Source organism: Bos indicus, chromosome X (assembly GCF_029378745.1).
Source record: "Bos indicus isolate NIAB-ARS_2022 breed Sahiwal x Tharparkar chromosome X, NIAB-ARS_B.indTharparkar_mat_pri_1.0, whole genome shotgun sequence".
NCBI lineage: Eukaryota > Metazoa > Chordata > Mammalia > Artiodactyla > Bovidae > Bos > Bos indicus.
In genome coordinates this window covers 133,057,011-133,084,983 of record NC_091789.1, presented here as the reverse complement: position 1 = coordinate 133,084,983, position 27,973 = coordinate 133,057,011, and the positions used below count along the sequence as shown (strand labels likewise).

At 43.3% G+C, this 27,973-nt stretch overlaps 1 protein-coding gene and 1 non-coding gene across 9 annotated transcripts in view; one reads left to right on the top strand and one right to left on the bottom strand.

Moving 5' to 3' along the window:
- The window catches only part of MAP7D2 (MAP7 domain containing 2), a 101,371-nt gene that overhangs the window by 62,004 nt on the left and 11,394 nt on the right, over positions 1–27,973 (bottom strand). The gene's annotated exons all lie outside the window — the stretch shown is intronic.
- On the top strand, positions 15,382–15,454 carry TRNAG-CCC (transfer RNA glycine (anticodon CCC)). Its single transcript has one exon. It is a non-coding gene; the product is annotated as a tRNA-Gly (tRNA).

Here is a 27,973-nt window from a genome sequence, read left to right as displayed (position 1 = left end):
CCCAGTTACACCAGTGCATTGAGGGGCCAGTGACAGGCCAGCAGGACTGAACTGAAGGCCTCAGTGTGGTGCTTGGGCGTGCGGCTCCAAAAAGATGTGTTTTAAAACAAAATGCAAAGGGTAAATAAAGACGTTAGAAAAACAATCACTCTTTGCATTGCAAACAATGTGAAGACATATCAGGAAATCTGAAAGCTGTAATCATCTCCTTTTCTCCCAGAAAAGCATGCCCAGCAGGATTGCTCGGCCCTGCCCCAAAACACAGGCCCTGCATCTGGCATCCTTAAACAAGGACGGTCTTCAAGGGCACTTCAAGGCCTCGAGACGGAAACAGCTTCCTGACTCAAATAGGCTGTTTTTAAATTGCGAGGACAGAGCAAAATGTGTGCCCCCACTCCATGTCATCCAGGGCAGTCTGGCATGCCTTTCTACACAGCCTTGCAGAGATCTTCAGCTTGCTAATTAAATTTACCCCACTTCACCTCATCTAAATACCTCTTTGGAAAAACAAAATCCACATAAATCTTAAAGTTCTAGTTATTCAGTAGGTCTGAAGCCTACTGAGGTGACTGAGGAGAAGCAGGCAGCCTGGGAAGGAGGGGCTGTCCTCAGGGAGGGGGCCTCGGTGGGCAAAAGTTTATTTTGAAAACAGTAAGATTACAGATTGTAAGAGAAAAGATTAAGATTACAGATTGACAAGAGAAAAGGCAAATTGTGAATCTGACTCCTCATTTCTGAGAATGATTTTTACAGAGTAAAACCACAAGGCCTTCAGAAGTGAAGTCTGAAGGTTCACGGCTCTGTGCAGGCTTCTCTTTGGGTTGTTCCATGGGAAAGGCTCCTGCCATTCAAAACAATGCGTGACAAATGCCCGTTTGTGCACCACAGCTGGGTCTGAGCACAGCCACCTTGCCGGTTGTGGCTGTCACTGTTTATCGCCTTCTTTCTTATCACAAGAATATAAAAACTGATAATACGTGTATTTTCAAATCTTGCAAATACTATCACCAAAGAAAAACAATATGCCAGCCCATCACAGCAACTCAGCTTTGGATTCATATTATTTTAAATTAGCCAGACTGTCACACTTGAAGGTCACTACATACATTTCTATTATAGCTGACCCCAGACCAGTGCTTATGTTACCACTGCCTTTAAAAACAGCACACTAAACAATTCTCAGACTCTAGTACAGTGGTTCTCAACCAGAGGTGATTGTGTCTTCCAAGAAACACTTGGTGGTGTTCAGAGACATTTTGGGTCACATGACATGGGGGAGGCGTGCTGCTGGCATCTAGTGGGTTGAGGCCTGTGATGTTGCTGACCATCCTACAGTGCCCAGGACAGCACAGCCTGCCCTGACAGACACACTAAAGAATGACCCAGCCGAAAATGTCAGCAGTGTCAAGTTTGAGAAACCCTGCTCTAATAAGTTGCACTACAGGAGAAAAGTGGAAAAACCTCCTCCTCACTGAATACAGCTTGGTTCTTCCCACATCAATGCACAATAGCATGAAAAAATCTAGAAAATGATATAGAATAAACATGATTCCCATTTGGACAATTTAGTGTAAAATGGTAGCAACTGATAGTAATATCCATTGTATTTTTAAAATTCTTCTTCAAAAATAGATAATAAGTATCTTAAAGGTGTTTGACAGCATCAGCAGGGACAATTTGTTCCCCTAGGCAGGACCATGGTGGCTAAAATTACTAAGAGTAAGTGATAAGGGTTTTGTAACAAGCATCTTGGAACAAACTGCCCCAGTGCCGCCTTCCTGGATGGCAGCACAGTGAAACCACAGTGCGAATCTGAAATGGAGGCAAAGGCAATAAAATCACAACAAACGTTCTGCACTCACAGGGGGAACTGGGGAAGGGGGGAAGAGAGATGGACGGAGCAGCTCTGAACCTATAAAATCCAACAAGCATTTGAAAAGTGGGTTTACTTGATTTGATCAGCACTGAAAGGAAATCTTATATATTTGATCAAAGTTTTTTTTTTTTTTAAACACAGTATTTCCTTTTGGGCACTTTTTTTCCCCATAAAGAATCAGCAAAATGTAGGATGCTTCACGACTGCAGACACTGTGTCCCTTTTTATAGTAACAGGAAGGATATTTCTGTTCCCAAGGCAACATGCCTAGGTTTCACTCATCAACATGGCACCAAGTACTTTCATGAAGCACAGTATTGATCTTATGAGGTTTCAAAATTGGGAGTTCTCTGCCTAAGACAGGGCATGAGGGCCCCCCTCCCTGACACCATATCTGAGTTGTGCATCAAACATAAGAACCAAGGATAAAGAGCAGATATTATCAGGTAAAATACTTTCTGAAGTTTTTCTCCAGGTGCTCATTCAAGTGGATAACAAGGCATTTGGTCCAACTGGCTCTCAGACATTTGCTCTTTGCAGAGAGATGTCCACTGGGAACATGTAAGACCTAAAAGCAGTTCAAGGGTAGGGGAGTCCTGTGGGGCAGCCTGGTCCTTCTCAGAGCCCTGTCCCCACTGCCCTTTTGCTCTGCCCTTCACACGACTAAGGCCATCCTGTACCCAAGCCTCTCCTCCCAGCCCACACAGGTGGGCCTGAAATGGAGCAGGACGGTATGTTCCTTGCCTCCCCCCTCCACCTTGTTCTCTGCCTGCCTTTGGCCTGTGGAAAACTTTCATCAAAGAATAAGTTTAATCAGAGAAATGAGAAATGCTGAAACAAAGGAAAACAGTCTAAGGAGACTAAATAATAACAATGTAGTCATTAAGCATAGTCAAGGACCTTTAGTCCTTTCTCAAGGGCTGTAGATAATACTCAGAGTCATATCCTGTGAGCTGTCTTATAGATACTAAAACCCCAGGCAGAGAAGTTAACTACATGATGACCAGACTGTACCCAGGACTTGAGCTGCCACAATTCCAAGAAATGACCACAAAGAAATGGGAACAAGCGCACACCGGAACTGAAGATTAACTGTACCTACAATAACCAAGATGATGCTGGTCAGACCACCAATGACCAATCTGAAGATGACTGTTAGAGATGACTGTACTCTTTCCACATGGAGTGCCCCCACACCACTCTGTCTATAAATGCTCTCACCTCCTGCGTCTTGTCGGGGAGTGGGGGAGTTGGCCTTTGGACAGATGTCCGCTACCCTCCCCACCAGTTGCTGGCATCTGAAATAAAGCAAACTTTCCTTTCCACCAACCTGGCCTCTTTACTGGCTTTTGAGCAGCAAGCAGTTGGATCCCCCGTGCACTCCTTTCAGTAACAGGCCCAGGGCCTGAGCCACAGAAAACCTGTATGCCTCTGTGAGCTACACAGTGATTTAATAATCCAGATGAGTGTTCATGGGGATATGAACAGGAATGGAATGGAAAGGGAAAAATGCATTCTAGCCCAGAGAAGTAGATGCTACACAAAAAGGCATTTGCAATAGCAACAGAAAGTGGTAAGTTTGGTAGTCAACAAAGTGGTAAATTTGGGGAGCTTGGAAAGTAGCTAAACTGAAGACTTCAAAAACAGCCAGTTTAGAAAACTAATGCTGGTGATGACGAGGATAAGCAACATCACTCATGCCACGCCCAGTGCTAAATATGTTACACTCTAAGCTCATTTAATTTCCCAGCAAATATAAGTTCAGTTCAGTTGCTCAGTCGTATCCAACTCCTTGCGACCGCATGAATCGCAGCATGCCAGGCCTCCCTGTCCATCACCAACTGCCAGAGTTCACTCAAACTCATGACAATCAAGTCAGTGATGCCATGCAGCCATCTCATCCTGTCATCCCCTTCTCCTCCTGCCCCCAATCCCTCCCAGCATCAGGGGCTTTTCCAATGAGTCAACTCTTCGCATGAGGTGGCCAAAGTACTGGAGCTTCAGCTTCAACATCATTCTTTCCAAAGAACACCCAGGACTGATCTCCTTTAGGATGGACTGGTTGGATCTCCTTGCAGTCCAAGGGACTCTCAAGAGTCTTCTCCAATACCACAGTTCAAAAGCATCAATTCTTCGGCACTCAGCTTTCTTCACAGTCCAACTCTCACATCCATACATGACTACTGGAAAAACCATAGCCTTGACCAGATGGACCTTTGTTGGCAAGGTAATATCTCTGATTTTGAATATGCTATCTAGCTTGGTCATAACTTTCCTTCCAAGGAGTGTCTTTTAATTTCATGGCTGCAATCACCATCTGCAGAGATTTTGGAGCCCAGAAAAATAAAGTCTGACATTGTTTCCCCTGTTTCCCCATCTATTTGCCATGAAGTGATGGGACCAGATGCCATGATCTTAGTTTTCTGAATGTTGAGCTTTAAGCCAACTTTTTCACTCTCCTCTTTCACTTTCATCAAGAGGCTTTTTAGTTCCTCTTCACTTTCTGCCTTTCACTTTCACCTTATGGGTGGTGTCATCTGCATATCTGAGGTTATTGATATTTCTCCCGGCAATCTTGATTCCAGCTTGTGCTTCTTCCAGCCCAGCGTGTCTCATGATGTACTCTGCATATAAGTTAAATAAGCAGGGTGACAATATACAGCCTTGACATACTCCTTTTCCTGTTTGGAACCAGTCTGTTGTTCCATGTCCAGTTCTAACTGTTGCTTCCTGACCTGCATATAGGTTTCTCAAGAGGCAGGTCAGCTGGTCTGGTATTCCCAACTCTCAGAATTTTCCAGTTTATTGTGATCCACACAGTCAAAGGCTTTGCCATAGTCAATAAAGCAGAAATAGATGTTTTCCTGGAACTCTCTTGCTTTTTCGATGATCCAGCGGATGTTGGCAATTGGATCTCTGGTTCCTCTGCCTTTTCTAAAACCAGCTTGAACATTTGAAAGTTCATGGTTCACATATTGCTGAAGCCTGGCTTGAAGAATTTTGAGCATTACTTTACTAGCATGTGAGATGAGTGCAATTGTGCGGTAGTTTGAGCATTCTTTGGCATTGCCTTTCTTTGGGATTGGAATGAAAAGTAACCTTTTCCAGTCCTGTGGCCACTGCTGAGTTTTCCAAATTTGCTGGTATATTGAGTGCAGCACTTTCACAGCATCATGTTTTAGGATTTGAAATAGCTCAACTGGAATTCCATCACCTCCACTAGCTTGGTTCGTAGTGATGCTTTCTAAGACCCACTTGACTTCACATTCCAGGATGTCTGGCTCTAGGTGAGTGATCACACCATCGTGATTATCTGGATCGTGAAGAGGTAAGCACTATTACAAGGTTTCCCTGGTAGCTCAGCTGGTAAAGAATCCGCCCACAATGCAGGAGAATCCAGTTCAATTCCTGAGTCAGGAAGATCCTCTGGAGAAGGGACAGGCTACCCACTCAAGTATTCTTGCCTGGATAATTCCATGGACAGAGTAGCCTGGCGGGCTACAGTCCATGGGGTTGCGAAGAATCGGACACAACTGAGCGACTTTCACTTATCAAGTACTATTATGACCCTGTTTTCCAGGAGGGGGAACTGAGAGGTTAAACTCTTTTCTGGGGTCACAAACTGGTGAATGGCAAAGGCAAGATGCAAACTCATGCTGTCCGAGTCTAGAAGGCTTGGGGCCTTCTAGAGACTAGGGGCTTGGATGCTGCCTAGAGGTGAAAGGCAAGCCTTGCCTTAAAGGCACTGAGTGCAGAAGAAAATATATTCCACATTCACAACAGAAACCTACAAGAGGTACTCAACTTTGGGCTTCTAACTCACCTAAGGATGTTTAACACCTGCCACAGACAAGAATGGGTGTCTGTGGAATGGGTGAATTTAACTCAGATGACCATTATATCTACTACTGTGGGCAGGAATCCCTTAGAAGAAATGGAGTAGCCATCATGACCAACAAGAGAGTCCAAAACGCAGTATTTGGATGCAATCTCAAAAATGACAGAATGATCTCTGTTTGTTTCCAATGCAAACCATTCAATATCACAGTAATCCAAGTCTATGCCCCAACCAGTAATGCTGAAGAAGCTGAAGGTGAACAGTTCTATGAAGACCTACAAGACCTTTTAGAACTAACACCCAAAAAAGATGTCCTTTTCATTATAGGGGACTAGAATGCAAATAGAGAAGGCAATGGCAACCCACTCCAGTACTCTTGCCTGGAAAATCCCATGGACGGAGGAGCCTGGTAGGCTGCAGTCCATGGGGTCGTGAAGAGTTGGACACGACTGAGTGACTTCACTTTCACTTTTCACTTTTGTGCATTGGAGAAGGAAATGGCAACCCACTCCAGTGTTCTTGCCTGGAGAATCCCAGGGACGGGGGAGCCTGCTGGGCTGCTGTCTATGGGGTCGCACAGAGTTGGACACGACTGAAGTGACTCAGCAGCAGCAGCAGCAGCAAACTACAAAAGTAGGAAGTCAAGAAACACCTGGAGTAACAGGCAAATTTGGCCTTGGAATACAGAATGAAGCAGGGCAAAGGCTAATAGAGTTTTGCCAAGAGAACGCACTGGTCATAGCAAACAGCCTCTTCCAACAACACAAGAGAAGACTCTATACGTGGACATCACCAGATGGTCAACACCAAAATCAGATTGATTATATTCTTTGCAGCCAAAGATGGAGAAGCTCTATACAGTCAGCAAAAACAAGACTGGGAGCTGACTGTGGCTCAGATCATGAACTCCTTATTGGCAAATTCAGACTTAAATTGAAGAAAGTAGGGAAAACCACTAAACCATTCAGGTATGACCTAAATCAAATCCCTTATGATTATACAGTGGAAGTGAGAAATAGATTTAAGGGACTAGATCTGATAGATAGAGTGCTTGATGAACTATGGACGAAGGTTCACAACAGGAGACAGGGATCAAGACCATCCCCATGGAAAAGAAATGCAAAAAAGCAAAATGGCTGTCTGGGGAGGTCTTACAAATAGCTGTGAAAAGAAGAGAGGCAAAAAGCAAAGGAGAAAAGGAAAGATATAAGCATCTGAATGCAGAGTTCCAAAGAATAGCAAGAAGAGATAAGAAAGCCTTCCTCAGAGATCAATGCAAAGAAATAGAGGAAAACAACAGAATGGAAAGATTAGAGATCTCTTCAAGAAAATTAGAGATACCAAGGGAACATTTCATGCAAAGATGGGCTCGATGAAGGACAGAAATGGTATGGACCTAACAGAAGCAGAAGCTATTAAGAAGAGGTGGCAAGAATACACAGAAAAACTGTACAAAAAAGATCTTCATGACCAAGATAATCATGATGGTGTGATCACCCACCTAGAGCCAGACATCCTGGAATGTGAAGTCAAGTGGGTCTTAGAAAGCATCACTACGAACAAAGCTAGTGTAAGTGATGGAATTCCAGTTGCTGCTGCTGCTGCTGCTGCTGCTAAGTTGCTTCAGTCATGTCCGACTCTGTACGATCCCATAGACAGCAGCCCACCAGGCTTCTCCGTCCCTGGGATTCTCCAGGCAAGAACACTGGAGTGGGTTACCATTTCCTTCTCCAATGCATGAAAGTGAAAAGTGAAAGGGAAGTCACTCAGTGAAGTCCGACTCTTAGCGACCCCATGGACTACAGCCTACCAGGCTCCTCCGTCCATGGGATTTTCCAGGCAAGAGTACTGGAGTGGGGTGCTATTGCCTTCTCTGGGAATTCCAGTTGAGCTATTTCAAATTCCGAAAGATGATGCTGTGAAAGTGCTGCACTCAATATACCAGCAAATTTGGAAAACTCAGCAGTGGCCACGGGACTGGAAAAGGTCAGTTTTCATTCCAATCCCAAAGAAAGGCAATGCCAAAGAATGCTCAAACTACCGCACAATTGCACTCATCTCACATGCTAGTAAAGTAATGCTCAAAATTCTTCAAGCCAGGCTTCAGCAATATGTGAACCATGAACTTTCAGATGTTCAAGCTGGTTTTAGAAAAGGCAGAGGAACCAGAGATCCAATTGCCAACATCTGCTGGATCATCGAAAAAGCAAGAGAGTTCCAGGAAAACATCTATTTCTGCTTTATTGACTATGGCAAAGCCTTTGACTGTGTGGATCACAATAAACTGGAAAATTCTGAGAGTTGGGAATACCAGACCAGCTGACCTGCCTCTTGAGAAACCTATATGCAGGTCAGGAAGCAACAGTTAGAACTGGACATGGAACAACAGACTGGTTCCAAACAGGAAAAGGAGTATGTCAAGGCTGTATATTGTCACCCTGCTTATTTAACTTATATGCAGAGTACATCATGAGACACGCTGGGCTGGAAGAAGCACAAGCTGGAATCAAGATTGCCGGGAGAAATATCAATAACCTCAGATATGCAGATGACACCACCCATAAGGTGAAAGTGAAAGGCAGAAAGTGAAGAGGAACTAAAAAGCCTCTTGATGAAAGTGAAAGAGGAGAGTGAAAAAGTTGGCTTAAAGCTCAACATTCAGAAAACGAAGATCATGGCATCTGGTTCCATCACTTCCCATCTGGCAAATAGATGGGGAAACAGTGGAAACAGTGGCTGACTTTATTTTTGGGGGCTCCAAAATCACTGCAGATAGTGATTGCAGCCATGAAATTAAAAGACGCTTACTCCTTGGAAGGAAAGTTATGACCAACCTAGATGGCATATTCAAAAGCAGAGACATTACCTTGCCAACAAAGGTCCATCTGGTCAAGGCTATGGTTTTTCCAGTAGTCATGTATGGATGTGAGAGTTGGACTGTGAAGAAAGCTGAGCGCCGAAGAATTGATGCTTTTGAACTGTGGTGTTGGAGAAGACTCTTGAGAGTCCCTTGGACTGCAAGGAGATCCAACCAGTCCATTCTAAAGGAGATCAGTCCTGGGTGTTCCTTGGAAAGAACGATGTTGAAGCTGAAGCTCCAGTACTTTGGCCACCTCATGTGAAGAGTTGACTCATTGGAAAAGACTCTGATGCTGGGAGGGATTGGGGGCAGGAGGAGAAGGGGACGACAGAGGATGAGATGGCTGGATGGCATCACTGACTCAATGGACGTGAGTCTGAGTGAACTCCGGGAGTTGGTGATGGACAGTGAGGCCTGGCGTGCTGCAATTCATGGGGTCACAAAGAGTCGGACATGACTGAGCGACTGAACTGAACTGAACAGACAAGAAATCCACAAAGCTAGTCCCCTGTATTTTCAGAATTTATAGTATTTCAGACACATGATTAACTACTGCTGAGCAACATACCTGAGGAATCTTTTCATTTCTCTGCTAACCATCCCGGTCTAACTCATAACCAGCCAGTCCAGCCTCAAAAATACATAGAACAAATGAACTCAAGGGTTTAAGGTCAAGAATCTTTTAACTTATGGGTTCAGCAACTAATGTCTACACATTAAAGATTGTGTACATATATGATGCATTATTATTTGACAAAAATATAGTAAAAATAACATTCTGTGTAAAAATAGTCCCATTTGGAAGTCATGTCTCAGTGTCCTTGACCCAAAAGGAAGCCACTTTCAGCCAAGTCTGAGCAGTGCTGCTGCACGGCTGGTTCAACTCAAGTCTGGGACTCTTTGTAAACTGTAGGTAGCTACCAGTATTTTAAATAGTGCAGAACTGACTATGAAGAAGCAAAATGGAATCTTTGGGGATGATGAAAGTGTTCTAAAACTTTATTGCGGAGAGAGCTGCACAACCATTAAATGCAAACTGTTCACAGAGAATGGGTGATGTTGACAGTACATAAATTGCACCTCAAGAAAGCTATAACAGGAAGAAATGGAGCGGGGGAGGAATAGGGTCAGAGAGGAAAGGAACAGAAAAGTAAGCACCAAGTAGGAAAAGTAAGCACTGTTTTGTAAAGACCTGTTTCAGCTACATCAATACGCACACTGTAATATGTGTTTCTAACTGTGGAGTTATCCATGATCCAAAAATCAGTAAGGCCCTGCTTTAGGGTAATGACATCTAGAAGTGCTGTGCAACCTTGATGGGAATCCCCTGGGGATCTCATTACACTGCAGGTTCTACTCAGTAGGTCTGGGGCAAGGCCGGAGTCTGCATTTTGAGCAAGTTCCTGAGTCATGTTGACACTGCTGGTCTGTAGACTCCACTCTGAGTAGCAAGGAGCTGGGGTATAAATGGAGGATGAGCTTGCAGGAATACTCAGACTTAAGATTGTCATCACCAGAAGGATCCTTAGAAAAATTTAATACATGTTTCCCAAATGGCCATGATCATGAGAACCGTCTAGGGGTTCTTCCTAAAAATACAGATTCCTATAATCAAGACAGTGTGGCACTGGCATTGGCATAAGGACAGACACAAAGATCAAAATGACACAACAAAGTCCAGAAACAGATCAACAAATACACAAGCAGCTGAATAGTTAACACAGGTGTCAAGGTAATGTAGTGGGAAAAGAACCGTCTTTGTAACAAATGGTGCTGGAGCAAGCAGATATCCATATGCGAAAAATTAACCTTGATCCATACCTTATACCATATACAAAAACTCAAACTGGATCTATAAAACTTCTATTAATACCTAGGAGTATGCAAGGATTTCTTAGAACACACAAAAATCTCAAACTATAAAAGAAAAAAATGACATATCAAATTTCATCAAAATTTAAATCTTCTGCTCAAGACACAATAAAGAAAATGAAATGGCAAATCAGACAATGAGAACATATTCACAATACACATGTGTGACAAAGAACTTCAATCCAGAATATAACAAAAATTATTTTTTAAAATGCCTGAATTTAACATAAAAACCATTGACCAATCTTACTTATGAATAAAGATGTATAGTTTTAAAATAAAATACAAGCAAATAAAAAATTCTTACAGTTAAATAAGTGAACTATTAAAAAAATGGGCAAAAAATGTGAACAGGCATTTCACATGCCAAGAAGCACATGAAAAGCTGCTCAATCTTCAATCATTAAAAAAATGCAAAGTAAAACCACAGTGACAAATCATTATACAACCACTGGTATGGCAAAAAAAATAATAATAATAATTTAAATCTAACGAAAAACTAACCATACTAAGTGCTTGCATGGATGTAAAGCAAGTAGCCCTCTCCTACACTGCAGGTCAGAATGTAAACTGCTACAAGCACCTAGGAAAAGAGTTTGGCAGCTCCTTTCCCAGTTAGAGCATCCATGCATCATATGACCCAGCAAGCCCACTCCTATGGATTGACCCAAGACAAATGCAAACGAGTTTACAAAGCAGTTTGCACCTGAATGCTCACAGTATCTTTGTCCATAACTGCCAAAAACTAGAAACAAATGTCCATCAGCAAGAGAATGGCTAAAATGGCAATGCAGCAAAAACACGAGTGCATTCTCAGTGAGAGAAGTACTCTGCAGCAATAAAGCAATGAATTACTTATATATACACACAACATGAATGAATCTCAGAAACATACTGAGTGAAAGAAGCCAGAAAGAAAAGAGTACACCCTACATGATTCCACGGACATGAAATGTTAAAAGTGGCGAAACTAATCTATAGTAACAGAAAGTAGATCAGAGGATGCCTGGGGCTGAGGGTGAAGCATGTCTGCAAGGGGCTGTGATGGTCAGAAATGAATACATTCGTTGAAACACCAGTATTAGTATACTTAAAATGAGTGCATTTTCTCTGTATATCAATTATGTATGTAAATCTATGTACAACAAACATATATACTCAATAAAACTAATTTAAAGCAGACTCCCAAACTCCTCCTCAGACCTGGTGAAGTGGCATCTCCCAGGAGGAGGCAGAGAACCTGAATTTGTAACACAGAAAAGGAGGCCTAATGACATGAAGCAGCTTCATGAAGGCCCCACATAAGTGGTTAACGAGTCTCTCTGTTCATAGGAATGAATATATATCAATATTTCCCTAATAGTAAAACAAAGAGGGAACAGGGCAGGATAGGGAGGGGAGATGAGAGCAGTGTTTGTGACATGGCCTGCTGTGTCCAAGCAGCATTTAATGGGCCATAATAAAAAGCAGTAAATAAATTATTTCCATTTAAGACAGTAAGAGGCCAGTTCACATTAATAAATCATTTCAATATCTTTCTGTCCACATCTCAACCTGCTCCTCAGATGTGTTCCTGGGTCTGCGAGCTTGAACAGGACCATTTCCTAGGGGACTCCACCCTCCTGCCACACCAAGCTCCCATCTTTTGTTGGCAGGAGCCAGGGTCTCCCTCCCCTCCAGGTCTTTGCAAAGCTCTGTCCCCAGATTGGAATACCCTCTCCCCCAACCCAGCACACATACGCTTAGTATTGACTGATGAGTAGCTACTTCCTCCAGGAAGTCTTCCAAGATCTACCCGGGTATCCCAGAAGGGAAAATTCTGTGTGCCTCCGCAGCCCATCCATCTTCATTTGTGCAGTTGTGATACTCCCGCTTCACATACCCTTTTATTTTCTTTACCACTGTTTTCCCACTAGTCAGTCCAGAGAAGGCTCCAGGGAAGTATTTGTTGTCTGAACACTTCAAATACCATTCCATTCATGTTATCTGTGAGACCCTTAAGTCTGGTCTTCTCCATCACCCTCTACTCTTTGAATAAAAGAATTCTTTCACTCAGGGAAAACAATTAAGTACCTACATCTGGCACATTTGGTTCTGAGGGCAAAATACTTCCTGTGCTCTTCAGGGAGCGGCAGGGTGTGGGGGCCTGGCTGAGCTCAGACAGGTGCCTGGAGACCCAGACACTGACACCCCAGAACCAGGCAGGTCTGACTGGGCCCCCCTGGAAAAGGTATCATCAAACCCCCTGAGCCAACAGATCTGTGTCACAGCCACTGGCTGCGATGGAGACAAGCCTGGTCCTCAATGGGATACGAGAACTGACTGGTAACAATAGCTCATCTGTTATTCACCCCACCAGGATCCATTTTAGGAAAGCAACAAGGGCTTAAACCAGTGGCTCTCAAACTTGACTTTGCATCAGAATCACCTTGAGGGCTTGCGAAAACAAAAACTCTGGGCCTCTGATTCACTAGGGCTGGGATATGCTAGTCGCTCAGTTGTGTCAGACTCATCGTGACCCCATGAGCTGTAGCCCACCAGGCTCCTGTGTCCATGGAATTCTGGGCTGGGTAGGGTTGGGGTGGGGCTCAGGAATTTGCATTTCAGACAAGCTCCCAGGTGGTGATGATGTCACCCTCTGAGAAGCCCAGAGCTTGCCTTCCAGAGGCATCTTTACACATAGCCTCAGCCCCCTGTGTTGTCTTGGAAAAAAATCTTGCAGGCCCTCAGCTTCTTGTCAGCAAAATGGGTTACATGCTATCTGCTTCTTGGGGTTGTATTAGGGATTAGAAAATACATCTGAAGCACGTAGCATGCTATCTTTCATGGGTCACAGCTTTAACCACAAAGACATTTTCTGAAAAGGTATTTACGAAAAGTCTTGTTTAGAATACCTCAGTGGCTGGAAGATGAAGGACCTGAGATCCTTCTGCTTTCCTGTTCAGTCATTCGAACTGTGTCTCCCCTTCGGATCACAAGATGCTGCCATGGCAGCAGCATCATCTTCTCACAGGAGAGCAGGCAGAGCTGGGATGAAGAAGGGAGGAGCCAAAATAGGGAGGAAGGAGCTCTCTCCTCAAGCTCATTTCTCTTGGATGCCAGAAAGATTCCGCAGTGGTCTTCCCCTTAAGGCTCCTTGGCTGGTACTGGATTACATGGCTGCAAGGGAGGCCAGGAGAGTGGATACATGGCAAAGGGGAATGGAACCATCAAGAACAACTTAGGCTTGAAGTGACTCAAGGTTTGGCCCTGGTGCTGACTATCCCAACACCCCAGCTCCGAAGAAGGAAGGAATGGCTGCTCTGCTGTTCATCCTCCTGTGTGGATGCCCCACCGCCAGCCAGTGAGGGAATGGATGTCCCCAAACAAAGCCTGGATCAGCATGCTGCTGAAAACAGATCTGGTCCCAGGTACCAGCTGCTGAATAAACTTAAATCGCTCTCTCTCTCCTTTCTCCTTGTAAATTGAGATTACTTCTGCCTTTGCCACAAGGTAGAGGGAAGAACTCGGAGAAGGCAATGGCAAGCCACCCCAGTACTATTGCCTGGAAAATCCCATTGACGGAGGAGCCCAGTAGGCTGCAGTCCATGCAGTCATGAAGAGTCGGACACAACTGAGCAACTTCACTTTTACTTTTCACTTTCATGCATGGGAGAAGGACATGGCAACCCACTCCAGTGTTCCTGCCTGGAGAATCCCAGGGACAGTGGAGCCTGGTGGGCTGCCATCTGTGGGGTCGCACAGAGTTGGACACGACTGAAGAGACTTAGCAGCAGCACCAGCACCAGATGGGAAGAACTAAATAAAAGAACAGGCTGTCCACTTTTTGTCTTTTTAGACTGAACTCTGAAAAACTAGGGCTGTGTTGACTGTGTCACACATCACAGGTCAGCACACGTCAGGTACTCATAAATGTCTGCAGAGTGTGCCAAGAGCCACTTTTAAGCACCTGTCCTTAGATTCTGTCAAGGCTGTTTCTAGAAACACCTTCTGGGGATTTTTACACCAAAAGAGATGCTGCTGAAATAGAAGCTAGAAGGAAACAAGGACTAACACAGATGACAAGGAGAAAAGACTAGCTGCTGTAAAAATAGAGCAAAGAGTGTTACCAGGTTGTGGTTCAGGCAGGCTTGGGTTTAGACAGGACATTCAAAAGACACTGCCACGGAGGAGGGCGTGCACGACAGGATGTAGAGGTGGCAACTCGACTGTGTCTCTCCTACTGACCTTGACCAGCTAACTGGAGCATGGGATCGGGACAATGCTGCGGCCACTTCCAGGTGGCGTACTGAGTCTGGCGTGCAGCAGGTAGGATCGAGGAGTGTCAGCATACATGTCACATGGTTTTCCTTTCCCTGGATGAAATAACTCAGGGATGTTATTTTGAACAAAAGATGTTGACTGGGACTTCCCTAAGGGTCCAGTGGTTAAGACTCAGTTTCTTGTCAGTGTCACCCCCTGCACTTCCACTGCAGGGGGTGAGGGTTCAATCGCTGCTCAGGGAACAAAGATTTCACATGCCACATGGCAGAGCTGAGGAGAAAAAGAAAGAAAAAGAAATTGATTGGCCTGGCCTTTGTGGTTATTTGAAGGGGTCACAAACCAAACTCAACAGTCTTTCGTAGGCCTAGAATGGCTCCTCAACAGCTCTGACCCATGAAAGGCAGTGTGTGATGTGCTTTATTTTCTAATTCTTAATACAAACTCAAGAAGCAGGTGTCATCCATATCATTTTACTGACAAGAAACTGAGGGCTTGAAAGGTTTTTTCCCAAGACAACACAAGGGGTTGAGGCTATGTGTAAAGATGCCTCTGGGAGGCGCTCTAACACCTGGCTCCTGGGGCCCTGTCCTCCTAGGGGTCTGAAGGCCGAGCCTACACAGACACTAGCTGACTGACATCTAGAGCTAGGTCAAAAGTGGTCTCCCAGGGACTTCCCTGGTGGTCCAGTGGCTAAGACTCTGCACTCCCAATGCAGGGGGCCCAGGTTCAATCCCTGATCAGGGAACTAGATCCCACATGCCACAATGAAGACTGAAGATCTCACATGCTGTGACTACGACCCAGCTCAGCCAAATAAATAAATAATTTAAAAATAAAAGTGGTCTTCCAGACTAAAAGTGATACAAAACCTCTGCCATCAGAATGTTCACCAATTTCTGCTTTAAGAAATAAGCAAAACCCCCAAATTCCTCCTCAAACAGGAGCTTATACTATTTCTCTCAACCAAAGTATACAAGGAAAGAGAGGACAGAGCTTGTTCTAAGAGTACGCCACGCGCTCTCTCGCGTGGCTCAGAAATTCCACGGAGAGGGCCTGCTAGTCCTCGCTCCACTGCAGGAGCAACAGATAGAAGGGACGGGAGACAGACGCCGCTAGCCTGCAAACACACACTGCTGCTGGCTCCGCAGCACCAAACATAATGAATAGATTCATGAAGTAGGGCTCTGACTACCCTTTTCTGTCAAGGTTATTTGTTTTGAACAAGATGGTTTGCCCTGATTAAAGCTACCAGTGGCCAACAGTAAATGATAAAATGTTTAAATTTGCCCAAAAGAAATGAAAATATCTGTAACTCCCAGTAAGAAACTAAGCTTAGCCAAATCTTTCCTGCATTGATGTTTATAATCAACACAATGTTTTATGAAAATTAGTTAATAAGATTTATAGTCTAAAAAAATGAGTAAAATGTGCATGCCACCCAGTCTCTGCTTCCCCAGTGTTAAGTGCCCAGCTGGGCACAACTGTAACATCAACGGGGCTCAGATTCCATTCACAAGGCTTTGGCTTATTCCCTGCAAAACCTAACCTGGTACCTTGTATACAGCAAGCACACAATAAAGTATGCTGTCTTAATACCAGGGCATACATTAACTCCGTAAATGGTAATTTATGGAGCTCTCACTCTCTGCTAGGCATTGTATTAATTGCTTTGCCCACATTCTCTTGTTTAAATCTCTCAACAAGCTATGCAGTTGGATATTTTACTTTCCCCTTTGAGAGTGAACTGACATGTTCATCTAGATAATAAAGGGAGCAGAACCAGGATTCAAACCCAGGGCATCTGGCTACAAAAGCAAGCAAAAAGCTATGCTGAATGCAAGTGCAGCCAGTTATTTTCTCAGCAGCAGTAACAGTGATTAGCATGCTACACACTGATACAGTTGACACTGGGCCACTCAAGTTTGAACTGTGTGGGTCCACTTACACATGGACTTTTTTCATTATTAAATACTATAGTACTACATGATCCAAAGTTGGTTGAATTCATGGATGTGGAATTGCATGTACAGAGGAACCGCCTATAAGGAGGAACCATGTATATAGTTCAGTTTAGTTCAGTCACTCAGTTGTGTCCAACTCTGCGACCTCATGGATTGCAGCACACCAGCTTACCCTATCCATCACCAACTCTCAGAGCTTGCTCAAACTCACGTCCATAAAGTCAGTGATGCCATCCAACCATCTCATCCTCTGTCGTCCCCTTCTCCTCCTGCATTCAGTCTTTCCCAGCACCAGGGTCTTTTCTAATGAGTCAGTTCTGTGCATCAGGTGGCCAAAGTACTGGAGTTTCAGCTTTAGCATCATTCCTTCCAAAGAAATCCCAGGGCTGATCTCCTTCAGAATATACTGGTTGGATCTCCTTGCAGTCCAAGGGACTCTCAAGAGTCTTCTCCAACACCACAGTTCAAAAACATCAATTCTTTGGTGCTCAGCTTTCTTTATAGTCCAACTCTCACATCCATACATGACCACTGGAAAAAAACCATAGCTCTGACCAGACAGACCTTTGTTGGTGAAGTAATGTCTCTGCTTTTTAATATATGTATATAGAGGGTTGACTCTAAGTTATACTCAGATTTTCAACTGTGGGGATGGTGGGCACCCCTAACCCCTGCCTTGTTCAAGGGTCAACAGTATTTGAAGATCTACCATTAGTGACTATTAAATATAATTTCTGCTAGAGAAGACGTGACTGAATTTACACATCTAGAAACTGCACACTTGATTTCAGTCCTAGAACTTGCTCACACTGCAAGGCCGGTCCAACCCAGAGCAGCTTCTGGCCCTGTGGTTCTGAATGGCCTAGTTTTCAAGAACCCTGCAGCCCAGAGAGACAAAAGAAAGCCAACCTGGGAGGGAAAATTGACGGAAGGTGGTCAAAAGGTACAAACTTCCAACAATAAGATAAATACATGCTGGGACTGTAATATACAACACAATGGCTGTAACTAGCACTGCTATATAATATATAGGAAAGTTGTTAGGACAGTAAATCCTATGAGCTGCCATCACAAGGAGAACATTTTTTTTTTCCTTTTTTTCTTTTTATTGTATCTATATGACAAGAAATCTGTATGCAGGTCAAGAAACCTGTATGCAGGTCAAGAAGCAACATTTAGAACCAGACATGGAACAACAGACTGATTCCAAATTGGGAAAGGAATATGTCAAGGCTGTATACTGTCATCCTGCTTATTTAACTTATACGCAGAGTACATCATGTGAAATGCCAGGCTGGATGAAGCACAAGCTGGAATCAAGACTGCCGGGAGACATATCAATAACCTCAGATATGCAGATGATACCACCCTTATGGCAGAAAGTGAAGAGGAACTAAAAAGCCTCTTGATGAAGGTGAAAGAGGAGAGTGAAAAAGCTGGCTTAAAGCTCAACATTCAAAAAACAAGGATCATGGCATCCAGTCTCATCACTTCATGGCAAATAGATGGGGAAACAATGAAAACAGTGACAGACTTTATTTTCTTGGGCTCCAAAATCACTGCAGATGGTGACTGCAGCCATGAAATTAAAGAACTCTTGTTCCTTGGAAGAAAAGCTATGACAAACCTGACAATGTATTAAAAAGGAGAAACATTACTTTGGCAACAAAGATCCGTCTAGTCAAAGATCCGTCTGTGGTTTTCCCAGTAGTCATGTATGGACATGAGAACTGGACTATAAAGAAAGCTGAGCGCCGAAGAATTGATGCTTTTGAACCGTGGTGTTGGAGAAGACTCTTGAGAGTCCCTTGGACTGCAAGGAGATCCAATCAGTCAATCCTAAAGGAAATCAACCCTGAATATTCATTGGAAGGACTGATGCTGAAGCTGAAGCTCCAATACTTTGGCCACCTGATGCACAGAACTGACTCATTAGAAAAGACCCTGATGCTGGGAAAGATTGAAGGCAGGAAGAGGGGGACGACAGAAGATGAGATGGTTGGATGGCATCACCGACTCAATGGACATGAATTTGAGCAAGCTATGGGAGATGGTGAAGGACAGGGAAGCCTGATGTGCTGCAGTCCATGAGGTTGCAAAGAGTTAGAAACGACTGAGAGACTGAACAACAATAATCATTTCATCATATATGTACATCAAACCATCATGAAGTGATGTATATCAATTAATTCTCAATAAAACTGGGTAAAATAAAGAAATTCAGCCTCACAGTGACAGAATGAAGGCAGGTAACTTAGAAGGGCGTCCCAGGGTGCAACAATGGCTGTCTATCCATCTATCAGATGAATTCCTGTGGTTGTGCCCCATCTATCAACTCATTTACTTTGAGAGCTATTTAAGGAGGATTTACAGCTAACCTGCTTAATGTAAGAAGAGGGAGGGAGGAGGAAGGGAGATGACAAGAAAGCAACAGGGAAAGAAAGCAGAGTGGGTGGCTTATACTATAATTTCGGGGGGAAAAAATCACTGGTAGACAAGGATCTAAGAAAGCTGGCCCCAAATCTGTAGAGACAGAGTACATCAGTGGCTGAGTTGCCTAGAACTGGGAGATGGGAGGAAACAGGGAGTGACTGGCAATAGGTATGGGATTTCTTTTGCAGGTGATAAAAATATCTTAGAATTGATGATGGTGTTGGTTGTACATTGCACAATTCTGTGAATGTGCTAAAAAACCAATGAATTGTACACTTTGAAGGGAAAACTCTGTGTGTGTGTGTGTGTGTGTGTGTGTGTGTGTACATTAGTTACTTAGTTGTGTCCAACCCTGCGACCCCATGGATTGTAGCCTGCCAGGCTCCTCTGTCCATGGAGTTCTCCAAGCAAAAATACTGGAGTGGGTAGCCATTCCCTTTTCCAGGGGATCTTCCTGACCCAAGGATTGAACCTGGGTCTCCTGCATTGCAGGAGGTTTCTTTACCTTCTGAGCCACAAGGGAAGCCTGGGAAAAACTGTATGGTATACCAAAAAAGAAAGAAAGAAACAAAGCTGGCCAACTATCAGAAAATCACAACAAAACCATCTCTAAAGTAACAAATGTTACAAACCACAAGTACATAAGCAGAACCAGTGAAAATCAGAGCACCCTGGTATGTATGAATGGTAGGTTATAACAAAAGTGGATGAGTTTTATTGTTTGCTTCAAAGCAGAACAATCTAAAATCTAAAAATTAAATATATAAGGCACTTTTTGGTAAACAATCTGTTTCATGTTTGAAAACAAAGTAGTTGCAGAATATGGGATCAGAACCAGAGAAGGAAGAGAACCAGTTCCAAGCCAGGCAAGGACATCTGACAAAACAAACACAGGAGGTGCTACAAAGCAGCAAAAAGCCACATAAAAGCCGGCCCGATCCTACAGAAGCAGGCTTTCAGAGTATTCTTGAGGAGGTGACCCATTTGTGAGGTTGTTCAATATCCTGTTCCATAAAACAAGGCCTCATAAGTAGCTGAAAATATGTCAGGTGGCAGGGGAGCCTTTCTGATTTTTGGTCCTAAAGCCCTACAGTGGGCAGAGTATTCCTCCTAAAGCCTGGGTGGCATTTTAAGGATCTGGTGCAAAGATACTTCTTTTTAAAAGTTTCATACTAATTCTGAAAGCGCCCTTCCTTACACCCAAGCCACCTTCAAGATTTTCTCTCCCACTCTAGTTCCTCAGAGGTCATAAAAATCAATGACTAGTGGAGATGATTGTACAACCTTGTGAATATATTAAAAACCATTGAACTGTATACACTTCACAGGGTTCAGATGGACAATACCTCAAAATATTGAGTTATATGGACAATACCTCAAAATAATTTTTAAACTGTTTAAAAAATTAGAGACAAACACAGAATTACCACAGGACCCAGCAATTTCACTTCTGGGTATATACCCCAAAGAATGAAAGGCAGGGTCTCAGGACTTCTTCCATGGTGATCCAGTGGCTAAGACTCTGTGCTCCCAATACAGGGGGCCCAGGTTCAATCCCTAGTTGGGAAACTAGATCTCATATGCCACAACTAAGAGTTTACATGCTGCAACAAAGACAGAAGATCCTACGTGCCACAACTAAGACCTGGAACAGCCAAATAAAAAAATAAAAATAAATATTAAAATAAATAAATAAAAGCAGGGTCTCAGAAAAATACCTGCACACCCATTTCACAGCACTATTATTCACAGCAGTCAAAAGGTGGTAGCAACCCAAGTATCCATTGACAGATGAATAGATAAACAGAATGTGGTTTATACATATAGCAGAATATTATTCAGCTCTTAAAAAGAATGAAATTCAGATACACGATACAACAATGGATGAACCTTGGGGACATCATGCTAAGTGAAATAAGCCAATCACTAAGGGATAAATATTGTATGATTCTACTTATATGAGGAGGTATCTAGAATAGGCAAAAGTACAGAGACAGAAAGTAGAATATTAGTTACCAGGGACATGGGGGAGGGGATAATGGGGAATTACTTAATGATACAGAATTTCTGCCTGAGATGATGAAAAGTTCTAGAAATAGATAATGGTGATGGTTACACAATACTGTGAATGCATTTAATGTCACTGAATTGTACACCTAAAATGGTTAAAATGCCAAAGTTTATGTTATGTATATTTTACTACAATAAAAACCAATTAAAAAATCAGGGCCTTCACATCTAAGAATTCATACTTGATATCTGCTTCAAGGTAATAAGGCACTACAAAAAGGACTTCAGAGAGCAAACACCCTTTTTATATTACAAATTTGAGGCTGAAACATTTTAATTGCATTAGTCAGGTTTCAACCCATTAGGTAGTTAAGATTTAATGCTTATACATTTAACCTTGTCATTTGGAAGAAGAATCAAAAACAGAACAGCACAGATAAATATCTCTGCTTTCCACTCTATTAAACAGCCTGCAACTGTAAGATCCCTCACGACCAGCATTGTCTTATGGAGTTTTCTGCAGTGGCAGGAATGTTCAGTATCTGTGCTGTCCAATACTGGAGTTACTAGCTGCTAGTGCAACTGGGGAGTTGAATTATTTATTTTACTGAATTGTAACTAATTTACATATTCACACATAGCAACTGGCTACCATAATTGGTCAGCACAGAGTCTAAAATCCCAAACTTAAAAACATACAGCACACCACCCAACTCTCCTGTCTTGCCAAAAGCCAAATGCAGTTTCCATAGTTCCAGAAAGTCAGATGACCTTCTACTGAGCTCTGGGCCAATTTGTGGAGTGAAGCATCTAGCAATGGGTGTCAAAGAGGGGTACATGGCAAAAAATAAGAGTGTCCCTCTCTTCTCCCATGTCCTCTTTGGAAAGATGATAACTGCACAAAGTGGGCAGAGAGAACTCAGCAAGAACAATGAAAAATAGGACCAAGGATGAGAGTCTGACATACAGGAAGGGGAAAAGGAATGTCATTAGCTGTATTGGCTCCTGAATACACAACTGTATACTTTAAGAATTTCAGTGTGTAAATTAAGCTCTGAGTGGCACAAACAGCAGTAACATTCCTGTGCAGAAGCTGGACAGCACAGCTAAGAGGGGCCCCCAGGGACTATTTGCCGAGTGCCTGGCAGTGCTGTCCTGCTGGCCATGGGCACCTAAGTGCAAGTGACAGTGGTAGTCATTCCCATGCACACAGAGATTGTCTCCAGTCCTCTAGCTGTAATTGTTTGCTCATTTATAGCTTCACGGTCCAGTTTTATACTTTTTTTTTAAATTTAAATTTATTTATTTTAATTGGAGGCTAATTGCTTTACAATATTGTATTGGTTCTGCCACACATCAACATGAATCTGCCACGGGTGTACACGTGTTCCCCATCCTGAACCCCCCCCACCTCCCTCCCCGTACCATCCCTCTGGGTCATCCCAGTGTACCAGCCCCAAGCATCCTGTATCCTGCATCGAACCTGGGCTGGTGATTCATTTCTTATATGATATTATACACGTTTCCATGATATTCCCCCAAATCATCCCACTCTCTCCCTCTCCCACAGAGTCCAAAAGACTATTCTATACATCTGTGTCTCTTTTGCTGTCTTGCATACAGGGTTATCATTACCATCTTTATAAATTCCATACATATGCGTTAGTATACTGTATTGGTGTTTTTCTTTCTGGCTTACTTCACTCTGTATAATAGGCTCCAGTTTCATCCACCTCATCAGAACTGATTCAAATGTATTCTTTTTAATGGCTGAGAATTACTCCATTGTGTATATGTACCACTGCTTTCTTATCCATTCATCTGCTGATGGACATCTAGGTTGCTTCCATGTCCTGGCTATTATAAACAGTGCTGCAATGAACACTGGGGTACATGTGTCTCTTTCAATTCTGGTTTCCTCGGTGTGTATGCCCAGCAATGGGATTGCCGGGTCATAAGGCAGTTCTATTTCCAGTTTTTTAAGGAATCTCCACACTGTTCTCCACAGTGGCTGTACTAGTTTGCATTCCCACCAAGAGTGTAAGAGGGTTCCCTTTTCTCCACACCCTCTCCAGCATTTATTGCTTGTAGACTTTTGGATCACAGCCATTCTGACTGGCGTGAAATGGTACCTCATTGTAGTTTTGATTTGCATTTCTCTGATAATGAGTGATGTTGAGCATCTTTTCATGTGTTTGTTAGCCATCTGTATGTCTTCCTTGGAGAAATGTCTATTTAGTTCTTTGGCCCATTTTTTGATTGGGTTGTTTATTTTTCTGGAATTGAGCTGCAAGAGTTGCTTGTATATTTTTGAGATTAGTTCTTTGTCAGTTGCTTCCTTTGCTATTATTTTCTCCCATTCTGAAGGCTGTCTTTTCACCTTACTCATAGTTTCCTTTGTTGTGCAGAAGCTTTTAATTTTAATTAGGTCCCATTTGTTTATTTTTGCTTTTATTTCCAATATTCTGGGAGATGGGTCATAGAGGATCCTGCTGTGATTTATGTCAGAGAGTGTTTTGCCTATGTTCTCCTCTAAGAGTTTTATAGTTTCTGGTCTTACGTTTAGATCCTTAATCCATTTTGAGTTTATTTTTGTGTATGGTGTTAGAAAGTGTTCTACTAGTTTTCAGTGCTAAACTTGGATTATAAGTAAATTAGAGAAAGCACAGCTCAGTAGGTCACTAGGTCCTTGAAAGGCAATACCAGTATTTATCATTATCAATATACTTATATTATATACAACATATATATATATATACACACACACACAAAATACATTGTGTGTATATATATAATAATAAATATATATTTTTATATATAATTTTATATTTTATATAATAATATATAAAATAAATACAACGTATATATACAAGGTATATATACACAATATATATGCTGTATACAATGTATATATGTTGTGTGTATATATATATACACAATATATACATGTTGCATAATATACAACATATATTATATACAAACATATAATTTTTATGTTCATAGACATGTTGTACTCAATGCACAGATGATGACAATGATACCCGTGACCTCAAGGAGCATAGCTACATGCAAGACACCACACTAAGCACTTTGCATTCATTACCTCATATAATCCTCCTGTCAACTCTGTGAGGAATTTGCTACTATATTCATAAGAAGTTGTGTCTGGAAGAGACCATGAAACTAACCCACAGCCCCACAGCAAGTTAGTGGCCACACTAGTACCTGATCAGAAGAAGGTAAGTGATAAACTCATCAAAATTTTTTAAAAATTTTATTGTGGTAGGAATACTTAACATGATACTTACACTCTTAAAAAAGTTCAATGTGTACAATACGGTTGAACAGCAAATCTCTAGAACTTATTAATTTTATTTAACTGAAACTTTATACCCACTGATGAGTAACTCTCCATTTCCCCTCAGCCCCTGGCAACCACTATTACATTCTTTGATGCTATGAATTTGACTCTTCTGGGTACCCTCATGAGGTGGAAACATGCAGTATTTGTCTTTCTGTAACTGGCTTATTTCACTTATCATAATGTTCTCAAGGTGTTGTCTCTGCAGGTGCCCAGACCTGGATTCTGAGGAGGGGACTCCAAGCGATCAGGCTCTTAACCTCCTTGGTCCAAGATGACAAGGAACAAAGAGGGAGCAAGGTTTAAGTCCTAGAGGGACAGGGCTCAGCAGGAATGCAGGCACCTGAGTTTCTCTGCAATTTGAATACAGCAGGCAGAGCAGTTGAAGGCCAGGGGGTCCCCAGCACCAGCCCTGCTCAGCCTGTCCCAGGAGCGTTTACCCTGAGACAGTAGTTTTCTCAGAAGACCGACTCCCTCAGGATCTGAGTGCTGACCAGCCAAGGCTCAGTCAGTGACACAGGTTTTCCCACAAGGGCCGGGAAAGTCCTCTGCCATGTGGCTGGCAAGCTCCTCATGCACACGCCACACCCGATGGTCAAAGTCATGGCAGCCAGGCCCGCTACAAACACCCCAGCGCCTGGAAACAGAAGCCTGAGGCCTTGAAACCTGAGCACCTTCCTGCAGCCAGGTGCATGCCCAGCCAAGGAGAGCATCACAAACAAGCACAGGAAGTGGCCCCTCATGTCCAGATGCTCCCGAAGGAGCCACAACCCTGTCTGCCTTTGTCTCACACTTGTCCCACCTTCCAGATCAGGCTCGCCAGCCCCAGGACTGCTGCGCCCACCCTGCCATGTCCAGGGGCATCGCAAAATCACTTTCACTCTGCCTCCGCCATCCTCAGCAATCCCAGCCTGAAGCTTCCACGGCAGGTTTCAGTCTACACACGTGACATTCCCTGGGGTCAAGGATGCCCGGCTTACCTTGAAAGGTCTTCCTCCCGCAGGCAAGAAGCTGCAGCGTGCTGCTACACGAGCCAAGTCCAGGGAGAAGGAAAACCCAAGTCTCTGTGCAAGGTCCAAGTTCACCCTCCCCATAAGGCGGCCTGTGGGACTGTACGGCCCTCTCTCATTTACATACACGCTGAAGTCATTTCCAACCAAGGCCCTCAGGAGTTGAGGCCCATATCCCCTTCTAGGGCACTGCTCACTTAAAGAGTAACTACCTTGGGAGAGAAGAGTGTGCAGAAGTTAGAAACAAGGCTCTCTGCTCTGGTCCTATTTTTGTTTGGGAGAAAACCCACCTTGAGCCAGAGATGGGATTGTAAGCATAGGCTCTCATCTACACCTTTAGCTTTGCTCAGTTCTCTGCTGAAAACTGCCCTTAGTAATTTCTTACTCTCCAAGGAGCACTTATTGTACTGGCTACTCTGAGATTTGTCTCACGAAAAAGTGTACAGTTTGGCCAAGACAGAGGCATGTAAACACATATTTATAATGTAATAATGATCAGCTCAATAAATTTGTATCAGAGCAAAGGAGGACACACTGCCTGGGGGAGGCAGCTGTGTATGTGCCCCAACGTCCGCTCCAAATGACTGCAACGAAAAAGACCGGCAAGAGCAGGCACTGACAAAGATGGACAAGAACTGGGGCTCTCACGCCCTCCTGGTGGGGATACAGAACGGCAGGCAGAGTAACAGCCCCCTAGAGGAGCCCACGTTCCAAGCCCTGGACCCATGAAAATGTCACCTTCTGTGACAAAAAAGCCTCTGCAGATGTGATTAAGGTAAGGATCTTGAGATGGGGAGACTATGCAGGATTTTCCAGCTGGGCCCCACGTAATCACAAGGGAGGTAGGAAAGCTAGAGTGAGAGAGAGGACACATCACAATGGTAGCAGAAATTGGAGAGAAAAGGAGACTGGAAGATGCTATGCTATTAGCCCTGGCAATGGAGGAAGGGGCACAACCCAAGGGGTGCAGGCAGCCTCCAGCAGCTGGAGAGGGCAAGGAAATGGATTCTCCCCCTAGAGCCTCCAGAAAGACTTTGCTGACACCTTGACTTTAGCACTTCTGATGTCCAGAATTATAAGATAATAAATTCACATTGCTATAAGCCACTAAATTTGTGGTAACTGGTTATAACAGCAATAGGGAACTACTTCCAACTGTTTGGAAAACAGTTTGGCGCTATCAGCAAAAGCCGAACATATGCTTACCTTCTGACCCAGTAATTCAACTCCTAGTAATGCACACAACAGAAATGCACATGTATGGGCACCAAGAGATATGTGCAAGCATGCTCATAGCAGTTTTATTCACAATAGAAAACTGGAAATAACTGTCTATCCGCAAGAGAATGGATAAAACAAATTGTAGTATGTATAGTCAGATAATCTAATACTACCCAGAAATAAAAAGAAATGAACCACTGATATCTGCAACATCATGGGTGACTCTTACAGACATAATTCTGAAAGGAAAAAAACAGGCACATAAAAAAACTAAATACTTGATTAAGAAGTTCTGGAGATGGATGGTGGTGATGGTTGTACAATAATGTGAATGTACTTGCTGCTACTTAATTGTACATTAAAAATGGCTAAAATGATAAATTTTATGTGATGTATATTTTGCTGTAATATTAATGTACATACTATAAGAATCTATTTATATAAACCTCAAAAACAAGTAAAACTAACCTATAGTGAAAAGAGGTGAGAACAATGGCCACCTTTAGGGAGTTCTGTCTAGGAGGAGGCCCAGGGGAGCCATCTGGGTACTTGAAATATTTAGTTTCTTGATCTGGGTGTTGGTTACATGGATGTACATGTAAACATTCATCAGACTGTGTGCTTAAGATCTGTGCACTTTACTTTCCAAATGCCAACCCCAAGTTTATTTCCACGTGATCTTATTTACCTGAATTAGTGTTATCAACACCATAATGGAAATGGAAGAGAAAAGAAAAACCCACCCAAAGTGTGTGTGGTCGGGAAAGGCTTCAGGGATGAGGTGAGATGTGAGCCAAGCGTGAGCATGGGCAGTGAGGCACATGTGGGTGCAGAGAGTGCTGGAGACAACCAGCTGGGGGCAATCACTGACCAGAGAAGGATGCTGGAGCGGTAAGCAGGAGCCCTGTTCCAACACAACCAACCTGGGAAGCCACCAACTAACCTGGGAAACCCCAGCAGAAGTTTAGACTGTGCTTAGGCTAGGCTGATGTCACAGAAGGTCACACAAAAGTGCAACACGATGGATCCACGGCAGGAGGGTGATGTGAACAGAGACCCCTGAGGTTCCTGTGATAATGGCTGTGCCCTAAATGACAGGGTCTTACCTAGGCATTGGCAATAGGGATGGGGTCATGAGAGATGGACACAGAACCCCCTGCCTTGGTTGTAATGGGAGGAGAAGGGAAGCCTGGTAAGTCTGCTGGTTAATAAGCCCACATGGCTGGTGATCCTGCTAATCAGAGTGGGCAAGACCAGACTACCTTTTC